This window comes from Ovis aries, chromosome 8 (genome assembly GCF_016772045.2).
Source record: "Ovis aries strain OAR_USU_Benz2616 breed Rambouillet chromosome 8, ARS-UI_Ramb_v3.0, whole genome shotgun sequence".
Taxonomy (NCBI): Eukaryota; Metazoa; Chordata; class Mammalia; order Artiodactyla; family Bovidae; genus Ovis; species Ovis aries.
This window is the reverse complement of record NC_056061.1, coordinates 89,882,803-89,900,595: the sequence shown is the minus strand read 5'-3', so window position 1 is coordinate 89,900,595 and position 17,793 is coordinate 89,882,803. Positions and strand designations below refer to the sequence as shown.

At 56.4% G+C, this 17,793-nt stretch overlaps 1 long non-coding RNA gene across 7 annotated transcripts; it reads left to right on the top strand.

The window, feature by feature from the left end:
* The first annotated feature begins 2,205 nt into the window (after positions 1-2,205).
* Positions 2,206-17,341, top strand: LOC114116220 (uncharacterized). 7 transcript variants are annotated; one of them, XR_009601574.1, is made up of 4 exons: positions 2,206-2,578; positions 2,923-3,105; positions 4,071-7,237; positions 7,900-9,210. It is a non-coding gene; the product is annotated as an uncharacterized LOC114116220 (long non-coding RNA). The 7 variants fall into 7 exon arrangements; XR_003590225.3 differs by having other exon boundaries at positions 2,206-3,105; positions 4,071-4,257; positions 4,779-7,237; XR_006060707.2 differs by having other exon boundaries at positions 2,206-3,105; positions 4,071-4,257; positions 4,776-7,237.
* Positions 17,342-17,793: the final 452 nt, after the last annotated feature.

Genomic DNA, 17,793 nt, shown 5'->3' with positions numbered 1-17,793 from the left:
TGAGCGCCGGTGGGCACTGCCTGGCTCAGGAAGGGAGACACAGACCTGCCCTGCGGGGAGCGCTGCTGTAACCTGGGGGCGCAGAATGTCCTAGAGCTCAAAGAGGGGCATTTCGGGCGGTGTCTACAGACGAGTGAGGAGTGAAAGGATGCGCCCCCGGAGGACAGAGGGCAGTGGTGAGTGTGAGGGCCACGCGCCTGAGCTGCTGAGGGGGAGGCAGGGCCGGCCTGGGCTCAAGACTGAGCCGCCGGGTCCAGCTCCTTGAACGGGGGTTTGTTTTGGGGCCGGGTCCCAAAGTGACTGGGGTGACACACTCAGGGAAGCAGACTCCAAGGGCCTCCGGGGACCCTTCCCCTCCCAGGAGGGGGGCGTGCAGCTCCCGGGGGTGGGCAGGGCCGCAGGAGACACAGGTCGGTGGGGACAACCAGGGCCCAGGTGACTGCCCCCATCAAGGCCGCGGGGCCGACCCCGAGCCCCGGTGAGTGGGCCCAGAGAGGGCGATACAGAGGGCAGCTTCCTGGCCGGCCACAGGCCTGCTCTGAAGCTGCGTGCAGGGGTCTGGCGCTGCCTCCCAGGTGAGAAGGCCTGGACTGGTCACTGCCCGTCCACACTGGCTTGTGTCTGCAGGCTGGGCTGCTCCCGCAGTCCCTGCAGAGCTGTGTCCTCCCCCCACCCCATCCCCCATCCCATCCCACCCCACCCCTTCCCCACCCCTCCCCCACCCCCTCCCCCATCCCATCCCACCCCACCCCTTCCCCCACCCCTCCCCCACCCCTCCCCCCACCCCATCCCACCCCACCCCAGCCCCCACCCCAGCTCCAAGGCCCTGTGGAGCCCCCCCCCACTGTGTGAGGACCACGCCCCCCCCCCCCCCCCCCCCGGAAGCGCTGCTTCTGCCTGCGGTGCTTTGTGACCAGGGCCCCTGAGACAGAGCTTCCACAAAAGGCCTGAGGACACATGTCCCCTGGCTGGGCGGGCAGGGGCCGTGGGTGGGGCCAGCACACCGAGCAGCAGCGGGCCAGGCTCGGGTTGGGCAGCGGCTGGCGGAGGCGGGGGGCCAGGCTTGGGTTGGGCAGCCGCTGGCGGAGGCGGGGGTGGGGTGGGGGGCACAGACATCTGCATGAGCAGCGGGTGCAGGGCAGCTTTTCCTCCACAGGAGCCCACGGGCCAGCTGGCCACCCCCAGTGACCCCAGCAGCTCCCAGCTTGTCAGCCAACCAGGCACCGAGTCAGGAGCGAGGCTCCAGAGTCCTTGTTGTCCCCTCTTCTCTCTGTGTAACCCAGACCAAGTGACTTAACTTTTTAAAGCCTCGGTTTGTCCATCTGTAGAATGGCCTGCTGCAGCAGTGGAGCTGCCATGAGGATTCTGCAGCCCTGGAGACCCCGGGACCAGGCTGCCTCAGCACCGGGGGAGGGCCGGTCCCCAGCACTGGCCTGAAGCTCAGTCCTACCTAGCTGAGCCACCTCCCCGCGGGAGCTTTCTGGGCCTTGCGGGTGGGTCACTCTACACGGTGTCAGATACCCAGCGGGCACTGATTAAAGCAAGGGCAGGACTGAGAGAGCAGACGGAGCTGCGCGACTCTGATTACAGCCCATGAAGCCAGCCCAGCGCCGGGAGGCCCAGGGTCACCCCCGCCTGCAGCTCAGCCCAGGGTGGGGGCTGTCTCGGTCCAGCCCCTCCCGGGACGCAGGGCGGGTGCTGGCTCGAGAGAGCCTTGTGCAGCAGACCAGAAGCCTCTCTGTAGGGTGGGAGAGTGTGCTGCCCGTCTGTCCCCGCCCCCTGAGAGCTGGGGCATCGGGGGTCTCCTGCCCAACAGCCAGGGCATCCGGGAACTCCCCACCCCCAGGCTGCAGCCGCGGCCGCCACGCCCTCGGCACCGTGGAACTGACACTCAGACCCCGCCGTCGGAGGCTGACTGGGCAAGCCGTCTTTGAAAACACTGTAATTAAACCTGAGCCGCCGAGGGGCACCGGGAGTTCAGGGGACGGGCTGGAGGAGGTGGGGTGTGTGGCGGTGGGGGCCCGGCCCCTCCCCGCCGGGGGCACGGCCCTGCAGGAAGTTGCACAATGTCCTACCCGGGTCCAAGCACACGCAGAGTTCAAAGGCGGGGAACAGTAGGTCGAATGTCAGTCTCCGAGGGATGAATTTAGGCCATTGTTTAAAATAAAACATTTGGTCAGAAAGCCCACGCTTGTCCAAACACTAGAGGAGGGCAGGGGCCCCAGTGAGTCAGCAAGGGCAGCTCTGCTTGGGACGGGCCAGCAGCCTCACGCCGCCCTCAGGAGGGAGGCGTCCTGCCCCCGAGGCAGAGGATCAAACGCCGCTGGGCTTGGGGTCAAAGGCCTGGGAGGCCCCGAGGAACAGGGTTCCTTTCCGGCTCTGGCTCTGTCCTGCGGGCGGCTGGAGTTGCTCCCAGGAAACCGTCCTGGGCACCCTCATGCAGAATTCTCCCCCAGGCTCCCCACTCACAGGACCCTTGGGGGCTCTTATGATGGCGGCGGGGCAGCCCTTGAGAGACAGTGGGTACCGTTCTCCAGGCCATAGTGTGAGCGGCGACGTGAAGCTGGCTTGTGTCCAGGTGTGGCACTGCTGAGCTTGGGTGTAGGGGGGAAGGGGTGAGTCCTGACGTCTTCCAGCTCCAACAACTGGACGCTTGACTCGGCAGAGCCAACCGGGGTTGGGGCGGGGGCAGGCTGGCATCTGGGAAGGTGACAGGCACAGTTCTGACCATGTTGGACTTGAAACCACTTGGACCAAGTGACGGGAGGGGCAGCTGGGGACCCTGTATGTGGTTCGAAGCTCAGTGAAGAGATCGGGCTGGAGACACTGATTGAAGATTTATCAGCACCTGAATGAATGATGGCTCTGGGAAGAGGTGGCTTCCCTGTGGCTCAGAAGGTTAAGGATCTGTTTGCAATTCAGGAGGCCCTGGTTCGATCCTGGCGTCAGGAAGATCCCCTGGAGAAGGGCGTGGCGACCCACTCCAGGACTCTTGCCTGGAAAATCCCAGGGACAGAGGAGCCTGGAGGGCGGCAGTCCATGGGCTCGCAGGAGTTGGACACGACTGAATGAGTAGAACGTCACTCTCTGGAAAGAGGAGGCCAGGTGGGCAGGGACGGGGCAGGGGGTGGAGCGGGCTGCCCGGGACCGCTGCGAGAGGGCCGCAGGTGAGGGCCCAGCGGGGCTGAGCAGGACCCGCAGGGAGACCCTCAGCCCTGCACTCAGGCCACGCTGCTCAAGCTGGAACCTGCGCCCTCCCCAGCCCTGCCCACCCTGGGCTGCCCTGGCTGGAGTGGCTCACTCAGTGTCCCTAAGTGTCCCATCTGGGGCGAGGCAGGTGACTTTAGAGAGTCTGATGGAGAAGAACTCAGCTGATCACGTGTAGTTTGTTGGGTGATGGGGTCCAGGGCGAGGAGGGGTGATGACCAGCATCCCCAGCACAGGGGGGACCTGGGATAACCGGGTGCAATAAAGGAGCTCAGATCCCATCCCGTTCCTCACCAGACCAGTGGTGCCCAGCGCGGCCCTGCTCACCAGGCTTCAGCTGCCAGTCACAGCAGTCAGCTCCCGCCAGCTCAGGCAGGGGTGGGGGCTCTGTCCACTCGCATCCCTGGCTTCTGCGTCGGTTGTGCTTCCAGGCAGGCTAACTCCTCGGGGAAGGTGGGGGGACAGGGCCACCCAGGGCAGGGGTGCCAGCGGGGAGAACCGTCTCCCTGTGGACCCTACGAGGCCTTGCGTGCCCCTCTCCAGGTGGGGAGTGGATGCACAGAGCCACGTGGACAACAGGGCAACCTGGAGACAGGGGGGTTTCCAGAAAGGGTGGCACTGGACAGCCCAAAAGCTGCAGTGGGCACACGCGTGAACACGCGCAGGCACGTTTTCCATCAGTTCAGTTCCGCCGCTCAGTCGTGTCCGACTCTTGTGACCCCATGGACTGCAGCACGCCAGGCCTCCCTGTCCATCACCAACTCCCGCAGCTTACTCAAACTCACGTCCATCGAGTCAATGATGCCATCCAACCATTTCATCCTCTGTCATCCCCTTCTCCTCCTGCCCTCAATCTTTCCCAGCATCAGGGTCTTTTCCAATGAGTCAGTTCTTCATATCAGGTGGCCAAAGTACTGGAGCTTCAGCTTCAACTACAGTCCTTCCAGTGACTATTTTCCAAAGACATACGGCACTTCGCACCCCAACCTCAGCTTCCCCATCTGCGGAAGGCACCTGCATGCTGACTGAGTGTGGAGTGAGCTCGTGCAGGTGAAACTCTGGGTCCGAGCGGGCCGGTGGCAGTGTTAGAGTGGGATGAAGAGCCCTGAGAGCTCGTGGCACTGAGTGCTAAGGGGTACTGGCATTTGTGCAGTGCACATCCTGGAGCACCGTCCAGGACTGCCCGCCAGGTGAACTCCAGCTCCAGATGAAGACCTGGAGGAGGCATGATCAGCCCCAGAGCTGCTCGGGGTCTAGGGTGGACGGACCCAAGGGCCTGGCGGCGCAGGCCTCTCTGAAGAGCTGCGTCTTTAGTTCTGATGGGAGAGCAGGGCCCAGTGGAAGGAGGACCCAGAGCGGGCAGGGACCACGGGGTCCGGGGACAGTGTGCCCGTCCGGCCGGTCCTCCCGACCATCCACCATCTCCCAGGAAGCGCTGTGTCTTCAGAGCCCACGGCTGCTTCCGTGACACGGGTGCTGGGGAACCATCCACCAAATGGGTGAGCTTTTCATGACCTAACGTGTGAGACACGTCCTGAATGTTTTCTGTTTCGTTCCTTCCTTGAAAGAAGACCTCAAGGAAGACACAGAGAAGGAAACAAAGGACTGGTTTCTGTGCTGCTTGCCCCTCCCAGCCCCACAGCCTGGTCACCAGCCCCAGAGCCGCCACGGACGCGGGCATTTCTGAGCCTCATCACAGCCCCAGTGCAAGGTTGGCTTGTTGTCAGTCTCCATTTTATAAACGTGTTCTGGACATTTTCATAGAGAAATGATCAAAACACTGAAATTATAAAAGGACAAAGCCTGATTTTCCTCTCTCCGTCTCCCTAAAAAGGAACTGCCCTAGGCCAAACACTCGTGCCAGCCTTAAATAATATCTGGGCTTTTGATATCATCAGCTTAATAATAGTGCCTGTCTTGCCACAATTGGAAAGGTATTGTCCTGTAAAATCCTCATTCTTCAGCCAGGATTTCCTTTTCTTCTTTTAAATTCAGGGTGAATTCTAGCCAAACAAACAGCTGTGAAATCTGGAATGTCCCACTTCTGTTCTAAGATGAGGGTCTCTCTTTGTGAGGCTGGATTAGTGAAGCCGCCGGCTGCTCTGGGCGTCTTACTGATTTATTTGCAAATGGGGAGAGAACTGGCGCGCAGGCTCCAATTTGCCCTGCCAGTCACCCCGGGCTCCCCTGTGCACTTCCTATTGAGACAGACAGATTTTAGACGCTTGAGCAGCTTTCAGCATGGGCTGAGTAGCCAGCAACGCGACCCTGAGCCAAGCGGGCAGGGAGGGTGTGCCTGCCCACGCCCCGGCCTCACGGGCTCCAACCGGGCTCAGCTCGTGTCCTGTGCCCAGAGCTCAACCATGCGCCATGGAGGAGCCCAGATGATGCAGAACACGGGTGCAGGGCCTCCGTCCTGAGCCAGGGACTCCTGCCTAGAGAACGCCGAGCCTGCGGTGACGTGCGGCTTACCAAACGGAGGCGGCGGGAGGCTGGGGAGCAGTTCGCTGAACAGGCCGAGGAGGCAGAGCCCAGCCGAGCTGACCCGCAGGCCAGACCCCAGACCTGAGCGCCTGGTCCCCCTGCCATCGCGTCGTCTGGCTGGCAGCCTCTCTGCGTGTCGTCCCATTTGTGAAAACGAAAAATCAAACGTGATCATGGATTTGAAAACACTTTACAGAAACTGCTCGTTGTACAGAATATGCAGGTTGAAGGTAAATTACTGGGGTAAGAGAGGACTGGGTTGTGTTTTTGTTGGATAGACGTTTAAGAACAGCAAAACCAAAGACTTAACAATGTGCATCTATGTGGCAAGAATAACCAAATAAAAAAGAACTGAGAGGGAAAACCTGCCCTCTCAGGTGTTACAACCCAGGATGAGGTTATGTAAATCAGTGCGGTGAGGCAGGAGTGAAGGAAGCATTTTAATGGCCCAGAATGGAGAGTCGAGATTCACTTCGAACTAGTACGAAAAATTGCAGATTATTTAATAGGTGGTATTGGGACAATCATTCGTCTATTGGGGGGAAAAGTTACATTTCAGTTCACAGTATTTACAAAAATAATGTTCAGATAAAAAACTTGAACGTTATAAAGATCTTGAAACTAATGAATGAAAATGACTGAGTGTATTTCAGTTTTCAGGAATAGATAAGGCCCTCCCAAGTAAGCAAGACACAACGGAGACAGTGAAAGCAAAGGCTGATGAGTCTGACCACAGATAATTTGTTGTTTAGTTTTCCAATAGGCTTTTATTTTTGAATCACATACTTGGAGCAACACGCACCAGTCTGTGACTTGCTGTGATCAGCAGGTACCACACGACCTAGAGGCTGCGCCTTGAGGGGTCTGTGGATTCTGCTGCCTCAGCTGAAAGATTCCCTTGTAGACGCAGACCTGAGACACCCAGGTCCCGGGTCGGAGAAGCGAGGACCGAGCGGCCGACAGCCCGCATCCGCCGCCTGCGAGTGAGGGAGGCGCCGTCCAGCAGGCCGAACTCAGGACCGCAGCCCAGAGAGCGAGACTAACCCTGGATGGCTCTCAGCTGCTACGTGCTGGCACCCGCCACTCGTCAGCAGACCTCAGAAGCACTCCCCAGAGCCGTGCAGACCCCGTCCCGTGGGTCCCTCAGGACTCGATTCTACCCCACGGGCGCACGTTGCTGTGTTCCACTCAACACCGCCGGCTTCTGGGAGAGCCCCGGGGAGTCTCCATGTTCAGGGACAGCAATACTGAGCGCATCGCTCCTCCTCCTCCTTTCGGGCTGATGCTTGTGGACCCCGGGATAACTTCCTCTTTCGCTGTGTCTGTCTCATGTAGGAGAGTGAGCTCCACAGAGGCAGGCCCAGGAGCACCCCTTTGTGAGCAGAGACACCCAGCTGCATGCTGGGAAGGCGAGGACAAGCTGGGCTTCAGGCACAGGTGGACCCGGAGCACAAGCGCAGACTCAGCAAAAAGCAAAACCAAGCTGCCCCAGGACCCCCGGTTCCAGCTGAACTTCGGATAAAGAAAGAATAACTTTCCAGCATAGGTGTGTTCTCCCTCCTTCACCCAGAAATTCAGCTTTATCGGGGCGATCGTATTTACCAGGCAACTTCACCCCAGGGGATGAGGCAGGCGTGGCTTCTCTGGTTATTGCTTTATTCTGTAAACATCTGCTTCTCACCCTTCTGGAGAGGAGAGGCCTTTGCTTTCCTAGGGCTGCAGGAGGCAGCCACGCCCAGCCCTGAACCCACCAGGTGGCCGGAGCACTGAGCCCCTGGAGGTGGTTGTGCGGGGAGTGGGTTCAGCCTCATTCAAACTGCAACCCTTTCCCGTGGGAGAGGGGTGTTCTGGTTCCAGAAAATGCTGAGGGGGGGCATGATGCCAGCTGGACTCTTGACCCACTGTGGGGACACGGCCTTCCTAGAAACAGGCAAAATCCAACCCACCGAAATCATTACAGGCGTTGCTCTTGCTTTTAAAGGGTTTCTCTCGTTTTAGTCCTTTTCCTTTGTGTCCTAAAAGAACCCTTCTGGGTCAGCAATAGCCCCCACCCAGCTCCCCCAGGGACTTCCCCATAGAGCGGCGAGGCCCGCGTCCTCGTGGAGGGCTGCGTGCACCCCAGGAGGGCACCGCCGGGCACTCGCTGCTCGGGACTCTGTGGTTCTGTTTTGCAAGGACCCTGCCTTTCTGTTTTGTAAACTGGCACAGGCAGGCCTGAGGCACGTGGTCCTGGGGGACAGAGCCCCCGAGGCTGAGCCCTTGAAGCCGGAATGTCGATGCCAGTGATCACAGAGGACGCCGGAGAGGACGGGTCGGCTGCTGCTCCCAGAGCTGTGGTTAAACTCAAACTTGGCAGAAAATTAGCCACCCTGGAAATTCATATAGCCAATGATAATAATAATTATTATTATAATTATTATAATAATTGTAAAAGAAGCATGTTCTGGGGTCAGAGCCAAACCACGCGGGAACCACAGAGTCCCGAGCAGCGAGTGCCCGGTGGTGCCCTCCCGGGATGCAGGCAGCTCTCCATGAGGACGCGGGCCTCGCTGCTCTGTGGGGAGGTCCCCAGGGGGCCGGGTGGGGGCTGGTCCCGAGTCCGCAGCACAGCCGGGGCGGCAGGCGGAGGCAGGAGCCCAGGCGGAGGTGGACCGAGAGCCGCGAGGGGTTTGGAAAAGCGGGCTGCGGGGAGGCGGCGGAGAAGGGTTCGGCTCTCGTCATGACCTCCTGAGGAGACAGGGAGGGGAAACCCCAGAACCCCCAAGACTTGGGGCCTCAGCTCACCTGTGTGGGTGGGGAGGTTGGATAAGCCCACTATTCTGTGCCAGGGGTGGGGGGCGGGCCGGGGACAGCAGACACACCCCTATCCCTCCTGGGGCCGTTTTCTGAGCCATGAGGGGCACGCACCAGCTTCCTGCTCATCCTGGATCAAGCGCTGCCCTTGGGGTCCCCATGGCAACATGTCCACCAAAGATCAAACACGAAGGGTGAAATGGAAGTGATTTGAACTCTCCTGTCCTCTCATGCAAAGCCCATCCATCACAGTTCTCAGAGCAAAGCTGCCCGGTCAGGGGGGGCAGGGGCCAGAGTCCCAGGGGCTGGGCTGCCCAGCGGGCTGCGCCGACTCTGCCATCTGCCTGCTTCACCACCGGACAGCGACTTCATCCTTCTGAACCTTGGTCTCCTCATCCCCCGTGGAATCATCACCAGCATCACTGGCTGAAGAGTAGAAGCAAAACTCCCTTTCCCAGCCCTCTGCACGCTCCCCGTGAATGAGAAGAAGAGACGGGAGGCCGCGGTGACCCTTCCAGCTGGCCCAGGGGGCTCCAAGCCCCCAGCGGGCTGTGGAAACCATTCCTCTCCAGGCACAGAGCTTATGGTCCTGCAGTAAGACGGGGGTCCTCCATCATGCAGTCGGTTAATAAATAATACACACGTGTATAACTCAGGGATAAATTATTTAGCACAAAGTGTAAATGTTGCAGGATTTAGGGAAATAAATAGCTGACTTTTTAATAACGATTTTTTAGTTGTATCATTAAGGATTAGGTTCCGTCACATGTAGCAGAAAACATATATTTAATATAAGAGAGAATTCAACTAGTAATGATTTACTTTTCTTTCCTGTAAATCTGGAGGTAGGCTGTCCAGGCCTGGTTTCTTTCACCTGCCTTCTCCCATACTGGGGATCTGGGCCTCTGCTGTCTTTCTGCTCCAAGTTTCCTCATGGTTGCAAAATGTCTGCTGTGGCTGTAGCCATCACATCTACGTTCCATCTAGCTGACTCAGTCACCTTTACATAGCTTTTCTGGAAGCCCCACCCAACAACTTCTCATCCCTGAAGCAAGGATGGCCATCCTTAGAGCCAGAGCTGGGAAGCGTACACATTTCTGCTTCCAAGTAGTAGGCGTTCTGAGGCCCAAAGGAGGAGGAGAAGAGTTGCTATTGGATTCAGGGTAGTGGGTGCCTGGTGTGAGTTCTCGACCGTGTGAGACACAGAGCCGGTGCCTCCTTGTTTGCTCTGCTGCGTCCCCTTTCTTCCCCCCCGCCCCCTCCCCTGTGCTTCTGGGCTCTGCCCAGTGTGCGTGACAGGCTGACCTGCCACCTGGACTGCCTGGCTGTCTGCCCAGTGAGCTGCCCCCTTCTCCCTGGTGTCCCCGGAGCCTGCGTGAGTCAGGGGTCTGTGGGCGTTTCCTGCTCGGAGCAGCTCAGTGAAGGCAAAGGGGAGAGGAGGCCTCAAGGGCTCCCGAGCCTCAGGGGCTGTGGGCGAATCTTTACTTGACCCAAGGCCTTTTTCCGTTTTGTTTTGTTCTAAACACTGTAATCTAGTCTGGCTTCCTTTTCACGGATCACTAGCCCTCTGGAATAATGACCACCTTCTCCTTAACAGAGGACAGTTTTGACCCTGTGGTCCCTTCTCAGATGACTTTAATTGGATGGGGATGACAAGGTTCTATGTCTGAAACAAGATGGAGCAGGGGCCTCACAGGTCCACAGACGACGGGCACCCTGACCCTGAAGAAGCCCTGGGTGAGCATGTGGGCAGTCTGGCTGGGACCGTGGAAGTGATAGGCCTTCTCTTCTCGTCTTTTAGAGATAACAATTGCCTTTATGAGGATGCTAAAGGGCTTCCCGGGGAGCTCAGTGGTAAAGAATCCACCTGCCAAGCAGGAGACCCGGGTCCAGTCCCTGGGTGAGGAAGATCCCCTGGAGAAGGAATCGGCCACCCACTCCAGTGTTCCTGCCTGGAGAATCCCATGGACAGGAGCCTGGAAATCTACAGTCCGCGGGGTCCCAAAGAGCAGGACACGACTGAGTGACTAACACTTTCACTTTTGACGCATCTAACTGGGCTTCCCTGGAGGCTCAGACTGAATCTGAGAATCTGCCTGAAATGTGGGAGACTCAGACTCGATCCCTGGATCAGGACGATCCCCTGGAGAAGGAAACGGCCACCCACTCCAGTGTTCTTGCCTGGAGAATCCCATGGACAGAGGAGCCTGGTGGGCCATGGGGTTGCAAAGAACTGGACACGACTGAGTGATTTCACTACATCTAATTAGGTCTAACCATAAGGAACTGCCCTCTCTGGCCATTTGTAAACCCACAAGCATGGCATTTTTTCCTGGCTCGGTGGACCTTTGTTCTCACTGTGTGAGCGTCTCCGTGAAAGGGGAGCAGCTTTCCCTCCGTGGAATCAGCTAGCTGCGGGCCGTGCCACCTGCTGCTTGGCAGTTTCGGCCCAGCCCTCCTCCCCTCTCACCGTGAATCGCCGGCCTCGATTTGTCTCTGTGCTTCTGCTGACTCATTTCATTCGGGAATTCGTTTCTGTCATTCCTGGTTCTCTTTATTGTTAGCCGAATTTCACAGAATTTATTGTTGAAACACTTCTCCTATTGCTCAGAGTAGGAAGTGGGTTTTGAGCGGAGGTGCAGCCGCCGTGCTTTGCGTGTGAGTTCCCCCTCTCCGCTGCTTCTCTCTTTCCTTCACAGGTGCGATGTGGTGAGCAGCCCCCATGCCGCCTTGCCTCGTCCCCCCACCCCCCCAACACCCAGTCCTTGGGAAGTGACCCCACCTTCAGCATCCAGATCCAGGGACTCACAGTCCTCCCATCTTCCCCGCCACCGTCATTTTCTGTCCACGTGGCTGGAAGGGGCGTCCGTATCAGTCCTCCTGCTCCGAGCCCTGCCCCCGGAACAGATTCTCTGCCAAGCAGCCGTCACCCCCTCTCGTTGCCCCGAGCTTTGATTAATGACTACTTTTGGAGAATCCAGAGGGGCACACCACTTGTGACAACTCTAAACATTTAATTTTGTAAAGCGTTTATTAGATCGAGTATTCCATCTCTCACTGAGAAATTTCAATGATCTAGACTCGGTGACTACTATTCAGCTTGCACGTGGAAACGCAACCATTCAGCTTAGTTTTGGTGGGGCCAGCCTGTTTTTGCTCCTGGTGCATAATGTCGCCGTCGTAGTGACCACCATGGACGGTCAGAGCAACGCTCCCGGCCTCAAATCTGACGTGACGCACAATCGCAACCAACCGTCTAGAGCTCCACTTTCCTTCCGTAGTTTTATGCGGATCCTAGATGGTCAGAATTTATTTCTGTGAGTGATTCTTTAACAGCTTTTCTTTGAAGGACAGAGAAAGAGGCTCTTAATCTGCCTCTGGCGTCACTGAATCCCACCTGGAGGGCCCCTGACCTGAGTGACCGGGGCCAGAGCTTGAGCCGCACTTTAGACGTGAGGGGCCCAGGGGCATCCCGGCCCCTGGGGAAGGAGGCAGGGGTGTGTTCTGTGTGTCGTCTGGGAGCACAGACCCCCGCCCCGCCGCGATTCCAACCTAGTATTTGTGAAGCCCTGGCACTGTTAAGAATCTCAGGGCTATAAAAAATAAAAATTAAGAGAGTAATAAAGAACCATATTAGGACAGAATGAGGGTAAAAAGAAAAAAAGGGGGGAAAGTGGGGGGAGAAAAAAATGAATAAGAAGTTTAAAAAAATTTTTTTAAGTTAAAATTATATATGGACTCCAGAGAGATGGTTCTGACGATCCTACAGACAGGGCAGTGGAGACACAGATGTAAAGATCAGACTTTGGGGCTCAGTGGGAGGAGAGGGTGGGATGCCTGAGCGGGACCAAGACGCAGAGCACCAGGCGTGAGCCAGGGAGGCGGGGTGGGGAGGCAAGGGGCAGCGGGCTCAGGATGCAGGGGACACGTGTCTGCCCACGGCTGACTCACGCTGACGTACGGCAAAAGCCGTCACACTGTTGTGAAGTAGCTTCTTTAAAATTGAAAACAGATTAAAAACCAGAGGGAGGCTCTCAGGGCTCGCGAGCACTATTTCAGCAGGACGGACACACAGAAGCAGGACTGAAACTGGAGTGAGGTCACTGCGTCCTCGCTCTGCCTCTGATGAGTTGTTGCGAGTGAGTCGACCAGTGAGGCCGCTTCAGAGCCTTAAGTCACCCATGACGACACCCGGCCGACAGGAAGGGCTGGTTTGCTGCATGCTGAGGACTCCGCTCATCGTGATGTGGCCTCTGCGCTCCTGGCCACCTTCTTCCTTGTCTTTCCAGCAGGTATTCCTCCTCCTCCTCCGGCCAGGCCTGCGGCCCCAGGACAAACCCTGTCAGGAGCACACACCCTCCCAGGCCCCGCTGACCTGTGCCCTCCAGGAACCTTCCAGAAACGCTGGGAATCACTGGCCGTCCAACTCCCACCCAGCCATGTTTCGGGTAACCTAGCAGAGGTCCAGAGTTTCCCTCCCCTTTAATCCAGAAGACACTGTCTTTTGAAAATACGGTTTCTCGTACCAGTGCAGCCATCTTATCAGCAGATGTCAAGGGCTCGTCCCAGGAAGCCTCCTTATTTGGAGCACAGGTGTCAAAGGGTCTGTATTCACACCCGACGTTCTGCGGATGTGGCTGCTTCATCCCTGCAGGGCTCGCCGGGCGTGTTTCCACCTGCACACGGGCAGCGCCTTTACCTGAAGGACAATCCAGCAGCCTCCCGGGGCCCAGCGCCTTGCTGGCCACTGGGAACACGAGGAGGAAAGGGGCCTGGTCCTGCCTTCAGGCCCCCGTCCTCCCCACGAAACCCATCAGACCCTCCTGCCAGCCCCCAGGGCCTTCAGCTCTGCCCCCGGGGTTCCTGCACCCTCCCAGCACCCGCCCCACCAGGGCAGTCAGCCTGTGTGTATGTTTTTCTGATGGGGGAGTTTATTAACATGAGAAGTCTTTCGAGGATTCACAGACGGTGCCTCAGCGTTCTGCCCTTGAGGACTTCCTTTGTCGCCAGTTCTCACACCGGAAACAGACGTTCTTGGCGAGGCCCCGGGCCCAGGCTTTAATGAGCCAGCCTTGGTGCCCTGCCCCCTCCAGGAGGCTGGCACTTGCTCTCTTGCTTCCCCATCAGCCTCTGGACCTTGACAGACGTCTGTCTTATATTCTCAGCTCATCCTGAGCTCTTAAAGTGGGGCGTGTGACACCACGCACCTCGCTTTATCCCCCCATGCCCATCACAAGGGAATGAATGAGCGGGTGAGGAGGGAGTGCCCAGAGCCCAGGCATTGGCACACCTTCCTCTGGGTCAGAGTTCAGAGATCAGAGTTACTGATGCCCAGGGCTCCCCTCTCTCACATGGTTTTCGCTCACTGATGTAAAGAGCGCTGGCTTTGGGGTCACACGGGCCTGGGTCTAACTCCCAGCTCTGACCCTGGTGAGCTGTGGCGTCAAGTCAACGACCTCTCTGAAGCCTGCGTTTCGCCATCCCTCTCCCCCTTCCTGAGCCCGGGACACTTTGGAGAAGCCCCCTAACCACATCCGGGACACAGCCTGCTGTCCTGCACCCAGGGGATGGAAGGGAAGTGTAGGCTCTTCCCGAGCTGCAGGGCAGCTGCTGGACGCTCTGGTTTAATCTCCTCGTAGAGCTGGGCCATGAAACGCGTCCAGAAAAAGGTGCAGATGGGCTTGGCTGGGAAGGACAGAAACATCTGCCTGAAGTTCAGCAGGTGCTCCCAAGGGCGCCTGCCGGGGCAGGAGCCTGTGCTCCAGGCCGCCTGCCGGCCAGCAATACCATGTTTCTAAATTAAACAGTGAGTCAACTGAAGGAAAAATAAAGGATAGCGATGCTACATGTGGTAAGAAAATATGGCTGAAATTATGGGACGTGTGAAAGTCTGAGGATTGTAAAGCACGAATATGATATGTTCTCTGGTTCCCATAGCTGTTGTGGTTCAGCCACTAAGGTGTCTGATGCTTTGGACCCCAAAGGAAGTACACCAGGCCTCCCTGTCCTTCACCGTCTCCCGGAGCTTATTCAAACTCATGTCCATTGAGTCGGTGATGCCATCCAACCATCTCATCCTCTGTCGTCCCCTTCTCCTCCTGCCCTCAGTCTTTCCCAGCATCAGGGTCTTTTCAAATGAGTCTGCTCTTCGCATCAGGTGGCCAAAGAATTGGAGCTTCAGCATCAGTCCTTTCAATGAATTTTCAGGCCTGATTTCCTTTAGGATTCACTGGTTTAATCACCTTGCAGTTCAAGGGACTCTCAAGAGTCTTCTCCAACACAGCTCGAAAGCATCAGTTCTTTGGTGCGCAGCCTTCTTTATGGTCCAGCTCTCACATACATACGTGACTGCAGGGAAAACCACAGCTTTGAGTACACAGACTTCTGTCAGCAAAGTGATGTCTCTGCTCTCTAGGTTTCCCATAGCTTTCCTTTCAAGGAGCATCTTCTGATTGCATGGCTGCGGTCACTTTTTTTTTTTTAAGTTTCTGTGTTTTATTCATTTATCTTATAACCTCAATACAATCCATATAAATCGACTTAGCCTCTTTGCTGTCACCGTTTTTGGTGTTTGAAAAAGTCGCATTTTTTGTAATATACTAGTGAGTTATATTTATGATTTCAGAATAATTTATATGTCTGAAATGGCGTGCAAGGTGGGCTTTGTGTGCACACGTGTGTGCATGAGTGTGTGTGGAGGGTGATGGAGAAAGGCTTTGTTGCTGCTGCTGCTGCTACTGCTAAGTCACTTCAGTCGTGTCTAACTCTGTGTAGCCCCATAGACGGCAGCCCACCAGGCTCTCGTCCCTGGGATTCTCCAAGCAAGAACACTGGAGGGGGTTGCCATTTCCTTCTCCAATGCATGAAAGTGAAATCGCTCAGCCGTGTCCTACTGTTTGCAACCCCATGGGGGACCCTTTATTTTCCTTCCTGCCCCCAACTTCTTGGCTTCTGTTCATTTAATCTGGGTGTTCTGTTCCCAGTAGCTTTTGATGTCCCGTTTATATTTTGTAGATTTTGGGGGGAACTTGGCAGATGTAGAAGTTTCGTTCTTTTCCAAACTGGTCTCAAGGGCCTTGGTCAGAGTTTCCATGGATGACCTTCCCTTCCTTGAGCTAAGTTTCCCTTCTTATTTCAGCGGCTGAAACATATTTTCAAGTAAAATTTTCCAGGAAGGTGTATGCTCTGTAAGTTCTTGTGAATTTGACATGGCTCCTGTTGCTTTTAATTAAATTATCTTTTTTGAACAAAGGACAAGAATGTGATTTAAGCATGCAACCCCGCCTTTACATAGGAATCCAAGCTTGACTGACGTCGCGGTGTGAGGGCCACGTTTTGTCTTCCTTCTAAGGGTTTTTAAAAATACGTGGCTTCCTTATATGCTGGCACAGAGGGCTGCACAGTAGAAATCTAAGGTAATCTTTTTTTAAGAGGTTATTTATCTGACTTTGGCTGTGCCGGGCCTCCTCGCTGCCTGCGGTCTTTCTCCAGCTGCGGGGCGTGAGGGGGCCGCTGGGCTCCCCACTCTGGGGCTCTTCCTGCGGCAGCGCGCTCAGTAGTTGGGACGCATGGACTTAGTTGTTCTTCGGCACGTGGGATCTTCCCGGACCAGGGGTCCCTCGCGTTGCAAAGCAGATTCTTAGCCACTGGACCACCAGGGAAGCCCTGAGGTGATTTTAATCTGTTTCTTTACATGTGATTTTTTTACTCCTTCCTTCTGAGTGTTTGCAATGTTTTGACTATCACTGCAGTCTGGGAATATTTCTAAGGATAAGTAAGATGTACTGTGTTGCTATTCACAAATCCTTGTTTATAGCTCCTAAAGTCAAAATCCATGGAGACAAAATCAGACACTTAATATTTCAATAGGCCTAAGAAATAACATTTCAATGCACTGAGTTCTTAAGAAAGACACTCTAAGTAAGAAAAACACTGGGCTGAGGCAGCTGTCTGTGGATTTTCCATCCACGGGGAGAGGCAGGAGGCACAGAGCCTGGAGAAGGGGTCTGGCTGTCTGAGTCCCCACCCCGGGAGGGACGGGGGAGGTGGACCCCTGAGCCCTTCAGGCTGTAGCACTCTAGCTTCTAGGCTCTAGGCTGTGGGTTCATGGTTTTACCCATGAAAGGAAATAGGTGGTGCCTTCAGATATAAGGACAGAAACTCTGACTCAAACTGGCTTTAAAAGAAAAAAGGAAACGCATGACCTCACACATCAGGAAACGGGAAGTACCGGGTGGATGGAGGGGTGTGGGTGCCGTGAATCAGTGGCTCATCTCGGTCATCGGTCACCACGGCTCTCCATCCCAAGGCTGGTTTTCCCCTGCTGCGAGATGGGCAAGCCACTCGGCTGGGCTGCGTTCTCCACGCCCGCCCCAGGTAGCGGGCCCCGCCCACCCCTGGACTGGGAGCCTTCTCCCAGCTCTGATGCGCTGTCTTCCCCACAGGACCTACAGTGCTCCCAGAGGGGCGCGGCCATGTGCCCGGGGTCTCGTGGCGGTCCTGAGCCTCAGACTCTGGGCTGGGGCCCCCAACAAACCAAGGCTGCCGACTCCCGGTCAGGCTGGCCTGGCGCAGCCCCTGTTGCAGGAGGGCGAGCTCACGCTGGGAGGGGACCGAAGTGGAAACAAGATCTCGATTCCGCGTCTACAAACACAGACAGACGCACAGAGCAGGCTCGTGGTTGCTACGAGGGACGAGGTGGGGAGGGTGGCTCGGAGATGGGATTAGCTATGCAAACTGGCACGTATAGGATGGGTGAGTAATGAGACGCTACTGTAGAGTACAGGGAACTGTATTCATAATACCCTGTGATAAACCAGGGTGGAACAGTACGCAAAATAAAGTCTACATATATACATAGACATGTGTGTGTGTGAGAGTCTCTTTGTGGTACAGCAGAAATTAACACAAAATAAAGTCTACATATATACATAGACGCGTGTGTGAGAGTCTCTCTGTGGTACAGCAGAAATTAACACAACATTGCAAACCAAAAAAAAAAAAAGTAAACAGCTATAGTTCAATAAAGCTTTAAAACTCTGTGTGTGGCTTTGCTAGCAGGGAAACAGGGCCCCAGGGGATGGAGTTGGGGCCCTCCATGTTCTAACTGGTGGAGATGAGGAAAGGCCCAGCGGAGGCTGAAGACTCGGCTCCACGAACAGAACCGGTGCCTTGGAGCCCCAGAGGATGGGGCGCTTTGGTGGGCTCGGGGCCCCCCAGCTCTCCCTGCCTCTGGGCCAGGGCGGGGGGCTGCTTGTATAAGTGTGAGTTCTGCAGAGCTGCATCCAGGGGGAGCCGCCCGGCCCCCCA